Consider the following 12,082-nt stretch of genomic DNA (forward strand, 5'->3'; position numbering starts at 1 on the left):
CAGGCATGAGGTTGAGATGCTTCAACATCACCTGCTATAGAGCTGTCTTGCAAGCCAGGGAAGAAATCATTGAGGTTTCACAGAGTGGTGCTGGGGCAAAAGCTTAGGTGGGATATGGGTGAAACTCATCCATCATGGAGCCACCATCCCAGGAAGCACTGAGCTGGAAGGAAGAACACATATCACTGGGGAAGGTGCATCCCGAAGATCAGGAGCTGAAGGAGCCAGAGGAGCAGCTCATCACTGGCTGGGGAAGGGGAGCCATAAGCTGACCAATGGATGGGGAGGAAGAGCCAGAGCTGCATTGATACAGGTCAGGTGAGGGTATTTAGGGCCAAGGTGACCTGACTGGAGATGAAGGGAAAGAAACCTTATGAAGATGTCCCTTAAGACCTGGAAGAGTCACATGGGAAGATTGGTTGAGCAAGTAACCCAAGCAGGACAGGTTGAATTTAATCAAAGATGGCAGCCGAACCAAGTAGGGACCCTTGTAGCTATTCCAAGTCCTTTCCAAGGACCCAGAGTGCAGACCCTGTGATCTGCTCTTGTACCTGAACAGAGACTGCTCTTGTACCCACTCGTCCTCTAGGCAAGAAAGCAGAGATAATGTCAGTTCCTAAGGTCAATGTTTCAGGCTCCCTCCTCTCACTCTACTCTCTTCTCCTGCCCTTGCCCTGCCAGAGGAAATCTGGTTTTCCTCGATTCAGGGTCAATTTCAGCAAAATTATAAATACCCTCAATGAGGGTACATTTCCTTCTTCCCTTGTTGTACCCCTCAAGCCTTCCACTCTCATTCTCAGAAAAAGACTATCAGACATTTTATATCTTTTTATTAATTTGAATTTTAGTGTTCTTTTTCTCAAAATCATTTGCCTTTCAGTCAGATAGATTGTTAAAAGATTTTGAACATCAGGGAGCAAGCTGGGGAAGATTTTAGAGACAGGGTAGTCTTTCTGGCTCCACTGCGATTATTCCTTCAACTACAAGAGGCATTCTCTTGATGAAGGGATCACTTCTCACCCCTAGCAGGTTGTCACTCTTCCTTAAGTTAGCGTCAGGCATTGGCTAAATAGCAGGGTTTTCATTTAATAATAAAACATATTAACAGCAAATAGAAAATTCTCTATAAACTGAGATCATATAAGATGACAGTGGATTAACATTTTAATTAAACATGGATGGCAATTCCAATCATTTTTTATCATTATAGAAACACCCAACATTTTGACACATTTCAGGTATAAACTGATGGTTCCAGTCTGATGGCAAATTGAAATAATTTTTCAGGTGATGTTTGTAAGCTTTCAGTGGCAGCAAAAGATGGTATTCAACAGTCAAAGCTACAGATTCTAGACATTCTCACTCAAAATACTAATCCTGAAGCTTCCCTCCCTCCACAAATAGCTTTAAATATTATCTCCCCAGATGTCACACACACTATGATAAATTAATTTGATGCCTTATGATTTCTAAAGCTCGCACCAAAGGTACTTTGTTTCCCCTGATAGAGTTAGATTTTCTTCTCTGGTTGAAAGGCATGGCAAGCAGGACCAGCATTTGTCTTAGCAAGTACCGATTCGTTGAGCATGTAAGATATTACTTAGCATCACACTACTGCTGATCCACACAGGGGACCCTGCAAGGCGGCTATTACTGTCCCAACAGAGGGAGGAATCCAGGCTCAGGGCAGAAAGTAACTTCCCAAAAGACACACAACTAGAAAATGGCAGAACTAAACTGGAACCCACAACAAATTAACGCCAAAAACTGCTCTTTTGACTATGGTCTTTCTCCCCAAATGAAACTATGCACAACCTTTGCTAATTCAATAAATATTTATTGGTTGGTTATCTTTTTCCTACATTCTAGGCCAAAGAAGACCCTCCAAAGCCATATTGAACCAAGTTTTTGGTCATATTTCCTCTGTGCCAACCCTCTCACTTCCAAACTACCACTACCATCATTACCATCATCTTTAACATCAAAATATAGGTTTTATTTGAAGGAGAAATAATTTTCAAGAAAAAGGTAAAGTTTTAACAGATGGATCGCACTTTCTCTTTTTTATATTAAACAATTGTAATCTTCACTATCTAGTTTAGGCTACGTACGTTCTTGGTCCCATTGCCCTGATTATTACGCACGTCGGGTGCTGAACTATTTGCCTTACAGTCACCATTTGCCATCAAGTCCCCATGGAAACATGCCTAGTTTTCCCAGCAAAGTCAAGCAATTTATATTCCTGAGGAGCCACCTCCCTATTCTTTCACAGCCACATAAGCTCAGATTTGTTGGAAAGTTACACAGAGAATGTCACGTTGAAATAACAGACCTACACAACGTAAACACCATCAAAGTGAACATGCTGAACAAAGCATTCCAAGTTTTGAAAAGTTTGGAACATATCAGAGAAAATGAAACCACTGAGAAAAAGAGTACAGTAAATAATCTCCACCTTTACAATCTAATTATACTGGCTAATGTTGGAAAATATTCAGCAATACTATGGTGTTGTAGGATGATAAAACTCTGTGGGGCTTAATAAAGTTTATTAATAATTTTAATTAAGTATTCCCTGACTAAAGTTATTGATGCCTGTAGCACATGTTTTACCTTTCCTAGATTTAAAAAAAAAAAAGTCTTGAGGGCATAACGGTCCCTTTTCATCTTTATAACCCTCAGCAGCGCTTAGCCCAGTACCATTCTTAAAACAATTTGCTCAATAAATGTTCGTTGAGTGAATACCACTATTTAATAAGCCTTCTAAAAAAACTTGGAGATTCTACAACTGGGAGAAATTATAAGTAAAAAATAAACTACAGGCACAACATTGTGAACGTAGTAAATGCCACTGAATTGTATATGCTAACGTGGTTAATTTTATAGTATATAATTTTTGCTTAATAAAAAAAATGGAGACAAGGGAATAGAAACCGAATAGCTTTCATTAAAATTCAACACAGTACATTCTCAGTTTTATATCAAATATGAAATACAAAAGAGCTCATAAACATTCTTCATGAGTAGGAAGTTTTTGAAACATCATTATTAAATAGATAAAATTTTAAAGTTTCAACAGAATTTCCAGAAAGTATGATGCAAATAGCCTGAAATATTTAAAGCACTCGTGGCTTGGTGAGACGTAATTATAGAATTTTTCAGAACTTTCCCTTGGCTGCTCCTGTTTGCTGCCCTCCTGGCCCCCATCACCCCATGAAGGGAAGGATGAAGCTCCAGCTCGCCGAAGTAGAGAAGCCTTTGGCTTCTTCCCCATCCAAGAAAATTTTGAAGACCCTCTGAGAAATGTTGCACCATTTCTACACATCCACCCTTTCACCAACTTTAATCATAGTTCCAAAGTCAAGGTGATTGTTCTAAGAACCTGGAACTTACCAATAATTTCCAAAATGACTCTTCATTCTTTATGCGACAATGTGATGACAGGATTTTTTTTTTTTTTTGAGCAGTAAAGAAAAAGCCTCTTATTTGAAAGGTTTAACAATCTCAGTTCAGTAGAGTTGAAAATATGAATGATTTCCACTACTTTAGGAAGCAGCATTTTCCTCTGTGATTATTGACACAACAATGTTTCTTTTCTGTTAAAGGACCGTTTATGGAGATAAATGTTAAGGCGCTGAGGACATTATACAAGGTTTTCAAGCTGTATTTTTATTTGTAAAAGGCCAATGATTACACACTTGTTCTGAGAAAGTTAACGCATTTCATTTCACGTAAGCCCTAGCCTGGACTCTTGTTTGTATCAAATTTTCCTTTCTGCCTTCTGATAAATCACAATGTGACAGCCTCTGAGCCTTCCTCCCTCATCTGTTTTGCTTGCTCATTAGGTCTTTAAAAGAAAATGCAAATCCTCATCTCTTCATTAACCCATCTTAGAAAATAACTCAGATGTTCCTAATTTCTCATCTGATTTATCAGACCAGTCTCTGATAACTTTTGAAAGAAGTCTATTCAACATTCTCAAGGACAAAGGACACTTTATAGAATAAATAAAAAGAAACCCTGACATAAGCACAAGAGGAGAAAAATACCCAGAAGTTTGGTAAATGTTGCTTGCTTGCTTCTGAGTTATTTCAAGTTCTGCCCAAACCGATAAACACATTATATTGAAAATGTTTTATTCAAAAACTTTTCTGATATAATCTATGAAAATAACTAAAAGACTCTCCATTTCACTCTACATTATGGATGCCTGGCAGGCTAAAGGAAATCAACAATCTAATGTAACCTTTCTTTTAAACGAAAATAACAAGAAGAAATAAGGCAACATGATAGAATCAAAACATGTTTATTCTTAACTCCTGAAAAATCTCATCATGTGACTGTGTATACATATATATTTAAATATATATACATATACATTTTTTTAAACCTCTCTAAAATTGTCTTTTTTTCATGCACCAACACTAAATCCTAGGGTCTTCTCAGAATGCCTCACCATGATCGGGAAGCTTTAAAAAGAATTCTATTTACAAAAATCATCATAACACTGTTTATTTTCCTCAGAGAGGGGCTGGAGGAAGGGCAGGAGGGGAAAGAAAGGAAAGCTGGTGAGTTTTGTATACTAAGTGACCCTAGCATGCAAATAAACAAGGCTTCTCTTTCAGGATATCTGTTATCAAAGACATCTCCAACTCCAACTGCATTTCTCAGCTCCTCACCACATCCTCACCAGAAATAGAACTACTGACCCCACCAAAAGTAAAGAAAGACCTTTCTCCTTCTGCCTAAGATGCAGGGAGAATTGGGAGGCTTGTGTGGCAATGGTTTTCTTGAACACTGCACAGGACACATTCTCAGCCATTCGCACCTCCTTCTCCACCTTCTCCAACAAATCACAAAAAGCCCATGCTCACAAAAATTCCACCATACTACCTTACAGCTTTTGTCTTTAGACAGTTCTCAGTATTTGTGGGTCTCCAAGTTAGGGTGGAGTACTTCCTAACAAAGACAGTTTGCAGTAATAAAACAGAGAGAGTGTATCTGCGTGTGTAGGACCGGGGCAGGCGGGGAGGGTCATGTTTGGTTTGCTTTTTTTTTTGAGAAGGAAAGATAGGCAAGCCAGATCGCCAAAATAGTTTCTGGGGAGGTGAGTAACATGGGGAAAGAGAGCGTTTGATAAACTCCCTGATTGAAAACTCGATCACCAGATTCTACTGAGAGAATGCAACGCCTTCTTTAGAAAGGGTATCCAATGAGTTCTCATCCAGAAAGGCCCAAAGACACACCTCAGGTGGGGGAACATTATCCCCTCTACCCAGCCAGGGAGAGCTGGACCTGTCAGAAGGGGATGGGGATATGGAGATGCGGATTGGGACGGAGGGGAACTCAGAAGGGGAGCCGAGCCTTGCGGGCAGAGGAGAGCCCACAGGACTTGATTGTTCCTTTCCAGAGGCTGCTTTGCCTTCTCTTCCACCTGGTTCCCGGCAGGGAGTCCTGGCCCTCCTCGGGGGGGCCTGTTGACTAATGAAACAGTGAAAGCATAGGTCAGCCATCAGGCAAATAATAAACATATTTGTGTTCTATGTCTGTTAAGCCAGTTTAATGGGTCATCCCTCCACGTAAATGGGCTTCCTACCCCAGCCTCCATCACCCCACCTGTATCAACAACAATGCCTCCTCACAATTACCTTACCTTAATGAATTTAATTTTTTAATTTCTCAGCGTGGCCATGGTACGCAGCCTCCTAACAAAGGAAGCGGAACCATTTGAGTCCCCGCGAGCCGCCTTCCTCCACCAGCTAGGGAAACTTTAGCCACGACAAAGATTTTTGCCCCTTGTGGAACTGTCAAAAGCAATAAATATTTTTCTTTTTATTCCATCATTAGACCCTCCTAAGAATGCCTCCCCATTGTCCACTGTAATTCCCAGAGCTCTCTGGGCAGGGGCGTTATTGTGGAAAATGAATCCTGAAGTGTTAACAATCCTGCCAAAGCGGCTACACTTTTTTTTTTTTTTTTTCCTGAGGGCGTAACCGTTAGGAATGTGTCGCCTCACCATAGCCTGCTCGGCGAAAAGAGCACTTGTGTTTTTTAACACTGGTCTTTGAGAAGGATGCTCAAGTTAAAGCATTGTGGCCACTGTAAATAGATGCACTCAGCAGAATAGAGCTTCTTCATTCCTAATTAGGGAAGTAACTCTAGAAAGACAGAATGTCACTTGCTAGGCTGTGCGTATTGTTGAGTTTGTGCTCGCCTCCACAATGTGAGGTAATTGGAGTTGTACCTTTTAGAAAGCTGCTAATTTCACATAGGAAGTGCTAACAAGACCTTTCTGGGCCATGTTTTCCTTCTTCCTTTTTAAGGAAGTTACAGACCTTCAGTAGTGGGAATGGCTGAGCCCTGGCCTGGCGGAGGAAACAGCAGTAATGAACCACTTCAGCCTGCAGTTAGAAAAAGGAGGCCTCATTTTGGAGTCCTGAGAATACTAAGCACAACAAAAGGTTCTGTTTAAGCTTGTTATCCAGGACATTCTTACAGGCTACACAGCTTTCCCTGCAATGACCCTCTCCAAACAAGTGCATCAAGTTTGAGCAAATAGAAACACGCAACTTTCAAGGCTCGGAGTTATAGTTTTCTTTACAAAGCCATTTATATAATGTAAGCTGCAATTAGCATGGGACAGAGCGAGGAGATTTAGGCTGGAAACTTCTTTTAACAAAAGATAGAAATTAGTGGAATAAGTAACAGTTAAATATCGGCTTCAGATAACTAGTTGAAAAGACCTTTTAAATCATTTACTAATAAAAAATAGAAATGATTTTGCCTCAGACCTTGTTCCAACCAAAGTGTGGTCTTTTAAATCACTGAACTGATTAATCTTACTAATTTTAAATTATCCAGCAAGAATGGATCGGAGCAAAAAAAAAAAAAAAAAAAAAACCCACACCCCCCCCAAACGAAAAGCACTACAGCTTTTAAGCCTGACAATTTCATCAAAATGTCCATAGGAATTACATAAAAAATTCAAACCGTAATGAAATAAATTGCTACTTACATTATGAAAAGTCTGCAAAAGCTTTTTATAGACTTGAAATGCAGAAGTTATATAAACTGCACAGTAAAAAGAATTAGAAATTGACCTTTACAGATCAAGGGCTAAAATTAACAGTCTTCAGGGGGGAAAAAAATTCCCAGTTCACAATGGCTTTTAATGCCATTTCCCCCCCAACACACACTCATTTATCTAATAACCATGGCAAGGTTAGGATAAACAATGAACAGTATGTTTTCACATTTTCCACCTTTTGTGTCCTCTATATGAATTTCTAAAACACTTAAGAGAATAGATACATAAACCTGTGACCTTCAAATGAGCTTTTTGATACTCTCAACATTTTGAATAAAAAGATCAGAAAATGGAACCACTTTTACACAGTAATGAATTCCATTCTGTTGGGTAAACAAAGCTAAATTTTAAAACAGAGATCTGACATTTGTATAGCTCAAGAAGCTATTCTGTTCCTTTGGGGGTGGGCAGAAAGAGGGAGGGGACATTGTCAGTACTTTACGGTGGGCTAAATAATGACCAAATCTACAATTCACATAAAAAGGAGACAAATCCATTTGGCCGTGTTCAACAGAGAGCCACCGTTTCCAAGACAAGGACAACAAAAATGCCCAATTTTTATGACAATTTCTCCCCACCCTGTGAACAATTGATCCATCTCACAAAAAAGAGGGGGGGGTGTGGGGAGGCCCATACCGCCATTATGGAGCTAACGCTTATTGACGGGAGCTACAAGGGCCTCCAAAAGTTACTCCAATTTCCGTCGAGCTTTTGTGCATCCGTTGTCCTGTCTGAAAGGCTCAGTTAGGTATTGTTGCAAAAAAAGTCTGCATCCACATTTGTTCCCCTCTAATTCATACTCCGCATTGTGGAGTTTTGCTATTCAGGGGCTGATTGGACAACAGCCCTGACAATGGCCAAGCGATTAGTCTCTCAGCATGGGCTGGGGTTGTGGGTATAAACCTAGGGATGGGGCTGGAATTCACTGGGGCATTCAGCTTCCTCTCGGGGCCTTCCTGAGAGGCAGTCCCTCCTTTGCTGCAGGTAATGCATTCCTTCAGACCAGGGAAACCGAATCCTTGTAATTAGCGTGTCCGGGACCGGGCAGGCTGCCCCCTCCCCGCAAGGCGGCCCTCGGGGCCCTGAAGCATTCTAAGGAGCTCAGCCCCTGAAATGCTCCAGCCTCGACGAATTGAAAACTTTCTGGGGCGGCTCGGTGGGCCTGAAAATCAGCACAGGGGGGAGGGAGCCAGAGGAGGGCTGGCGCCACTTAACCCTTGGCACGCCGGGCCCACGGAGGAAGCGCCTCCTGCAGCCCTGCGCGGGCCCTGCACCTGATCTGGGCAGGGACGTCGGTGTTGCGTGCTGCACCCCTGCGGCAGAGCAAGTCGCTAAGTGTACAGTTGTCATTCTGGTGTTTCACATGTCAGTAACTTGAATTAATTTACATTTATTTTCCTATTGTTTTATATCATTTTATGACAATGTGCCGCATAATATAATTTAAATCTTTAATGTACAACTAATTCTCTACCATTAATTTGTCAACATGATTACTGGATATGCCACCCGCAAAAGCAAGCTGACTTGAAATATGTATAAGACATTCCTATGTGTGTATGGTTTTTTGTTTTTTATTTTTTACAAAGGTTTACATAGGAAATGACAAAGATTTACGGAGGTTTTCTTCGTGGGCTATCTGTATCTTACTAAAACTACAATTTCAATGCAATTCCCACTTAAACTGAGGAATTCCAGATCTCGGTGGGGGATAAGACACATACACGGCCCCTTTCTTGGAGAAATTAATTTAGGTAGCGTGGGGGTTCTCGCAGCAGCAGCCGGAAATGAGCGGTGACCCAGCCCTGTGGCGGAGAAGGATCCTCCAAGACCTGGCTTTGGCCGCGCCGCGTGTGGGGCAGTAGGGGCGCGGCCAGGCGCCCTGCCCCGGGTGCTCCAGGAGGTGGGAGAAAAAGAAGCAGGCGCCTGCAGGCGCCGACAGCGTTGGGGAACCTAAAAAAGGAGAGAGTGGTGCCTGTGGGCAATGCATTTCTGGGCCGCCCTGATTAGGGACCCCCTAAACTTACCCCTCCAATCCCAGACTCCTATTTCACCGGCTCTCAGAGGCAGTTTGAAAAAACTGGTCCTACCCTCCACACCCCACGAGGACAGGCACCCTGAAGCCACCAGCCGAGTGATAACACCCAAATGTCTGCACCATGAAAATTAAAAAAGAAGCAACACCCCAAATCTTATTAAACATTCAAATAGAAAAATTAAGATATTCTGGGCAAAAGAAGTGTTTAGACAAAGGCTGTCTGCTTCAATTTCCCCGTTACGCGGGGAGCAGGCTGCTCGAAGGAGAGAGAGTGACGGTGGATTCCATAAATTAACTGAAAATCCCTCTTCTCGGGAACTCAAGTTATCTCTCCGTTGCCTGCAGCTCTGATTTAGAATGGGAGTCGGCTTGTTTACTGGTTTAATTAATGCTCCTTTTCAAGCGGGGAGGAGGGGAAGGGAAATGAAGTGACTTGGTGATAAACAGGTGTAGCCCGGCCTGTCGCAGAGCTCACGGAGCTCACGGAGCTCACGGGGCCAGTGGCAGCCTCATCAGGCTTGACTGGGCCTGACCCCGCCAGCGAAAAAGGTAGATGGCCCAGTTGGAAGCGCAGTAGGTGAGCATTATTTTAACTGCGAGCCTGTGATTGGAATGGCTTAAAGGGACAATCAGCACTTGGGTTTTTTCTTCTTCCTCCAGAATGCATTCTGATTCTTTCCCGTTGCTGAGCAAAGAAACAGACCTTGACGATATAGGTCACAGGCCTTTTTCCTTCTCTTCCTCCTCCTCTGCCTCGGCCTTCACCTCAAAATGTAAGGGAAGAGCCACTTAAGAAGGAAACCTGGCTCCAGCAGCTCGCTGGGGATCGGCTTTCTGCTCTGAAAAATCCCTGGGCATTCTCCCTTTATTTACTTATTTCGGCTTTTAATTCCAAGAGCCTAATATCTGGGATTGGACTGTCCGCAGCCTACGTGTTTCTGTGACCTTACAGATAACGGGGAAGCTTGGATGGAAAATGAAATTCAAGCGCCAGCTAATTTTAAAAACATAACTAAAAACTCATTCCCGAGGGGAGAAATGGCAGTTTCTGTAAGCATAGGCTGAACATGTTTTTAAATTAATAACTTGCCCTGGTATTTGCTAAATGATGGCTGTATCGGGGGGGAAATTTTAGTCATTAAAAACAGAAGGTGCCCAAGGTGAGAATATTTGTTTCATGACTTAAAGTCACCTGTCTGCTTTGCCTGCTGCCTTTCTTCTAGCGAGCATCCTGGAGAAACAGAAGTGAAACCAGAAGCTGGGTCTGTCAGCCATGCCGGACTTTTCTCCAAAAGGGCTTTTTTGTCTTTAAAAACAAAACAAAACAAAACAAAAAACCAACTACCATTTATTGAATGCCTACTTGATACCTCTGCATGTTAATGCCAACTCTGACAGCTTCCCTACATAGTGGCTATGCTCAACTCCAGTTTCAGGAGGGGTTTAGAGAATTTTAAGTGATTTTTCCCAAGGTCACAAAGCTAGTCAAGAGCCAGAGTAGGGATGAGAATCGGGGTCTCTGTGATCCCAGGTCCCTTGATTTTTTTTTTACTCCCTATGAAGTAGCCCCTGCTTCTAGATACCTACAATCATGTGGAGAGGGAAATTTCATTCTAGATAAAGATGAGTTGCACCTTGCTTACAAGAAAGGAGATCTTTTTGCCACCTGGAGAATTCCACACCAAGTTTAGGTCTGTGGGGTCCCAACACACATATAAACACAAAGCACTCTGCAGAAAAAGATATTTCTTTCTGGAAAGATCTCTAGACTGGGAATTAGTATCTTTCAGTTTCATTGCTGGTTCTACTATCTTTTAATGTGTGACCTAGAGCAAGTCACCTACTACAGCTGAGTGAAGAAGGTTCCTCATCTCTGAGCACATTTCCTATTCTGCCTGCTTCATAGGGTGGGGTGGGGCCAAAATGAGCTGTCAGGTGTTCAAATGCATTGATCACTGTGAAGAGCTGTTCAAATGTGCAATTTTATGACCAAGTTCCCAAAGTTATGAGGTCCTAATGAAGACTATATGTGCATATATTTAGAAAGGAGTGAATTACTCTCTAAGTGGGGAGATTTTTCCTCTTATTAAAGATAAGAACCCTTACTTCCTAACTTTTAAACATGAAAATTCTGGCTATATTAACAACTGTGCTAAAAGTTCTAAGGCATCCTAAAATCATAGAATTTTGATGGAAAAGACTATTGGTTAAAAAAATAAAAAGGGTACTAATGTCACTTACTATACACGAGACAGTGCTCTAGTACTTGATATGTCCTCACCATACTTCTATGAGATAGGTGCTGTTATTATCATACCCATATTACAGATGATGAAGATGAGTCAGAAGGTAATTTAGTTACATAATTCACAAATAGCAGAACTAGCATTGGAACCCAGGCAATCTGGCACTGAAGTCCACATACTTAATCACTGTATTATATTGTCTCTCGTGAATGAGTACCTGTATTATTCCTACATCTCCAACACACATTTTTAAGATGACGTAAGTGACATTCAGAGAGGTTAAATGATTTGCTCATGATCATACATTTGTTTCATGGCAGAGCTGAAAGTAGAAGCTTGGATCTCCTTATGCCCAGTGGTGGTTCTATTTATAACACAATTGCTAATAGCTTCAGCCAGCCTTCAGATCTCTATGGAGAGACAGACTGCTTGGGTTTAAGTATTGGCTCTACCACTCAAGTAACCTCCCTAAGCCTAAGATAATAGTGCTCACCTCCTTGTTGGGCAGATTAAATGAAATAATGCACAAAAGTATGTAGCAGAGTCCCTGGCATATAGAAATGCTCAATAAACCCTCCTCAAATTTAAAAAGCAGAATCATGAACAGGGAAGAGAATCATGAATGGTGGGGAGGCACTGACATGGAGGTGGCTGTCCCTACTCAGTGAGTTGGCCCAGGCTAAGGTGATGGGAGATAACCTTGACTGGGAG

Source organism: Pteropus vampyrus, unplaced genomic scaffold (genome assembly GCF_000151845.1).
Source record: "Pteropus vampyrus isolate Shadow unplaced genomic scaffold, Pvam_2.0 Scaffold66, whole genome shotgun sequence".
NCBI lineage: Eukaryota > Metazoa > Chordata > Mammalia > Chiroptera > Pteropodidae > Pteropus > Pteropus vampyrus.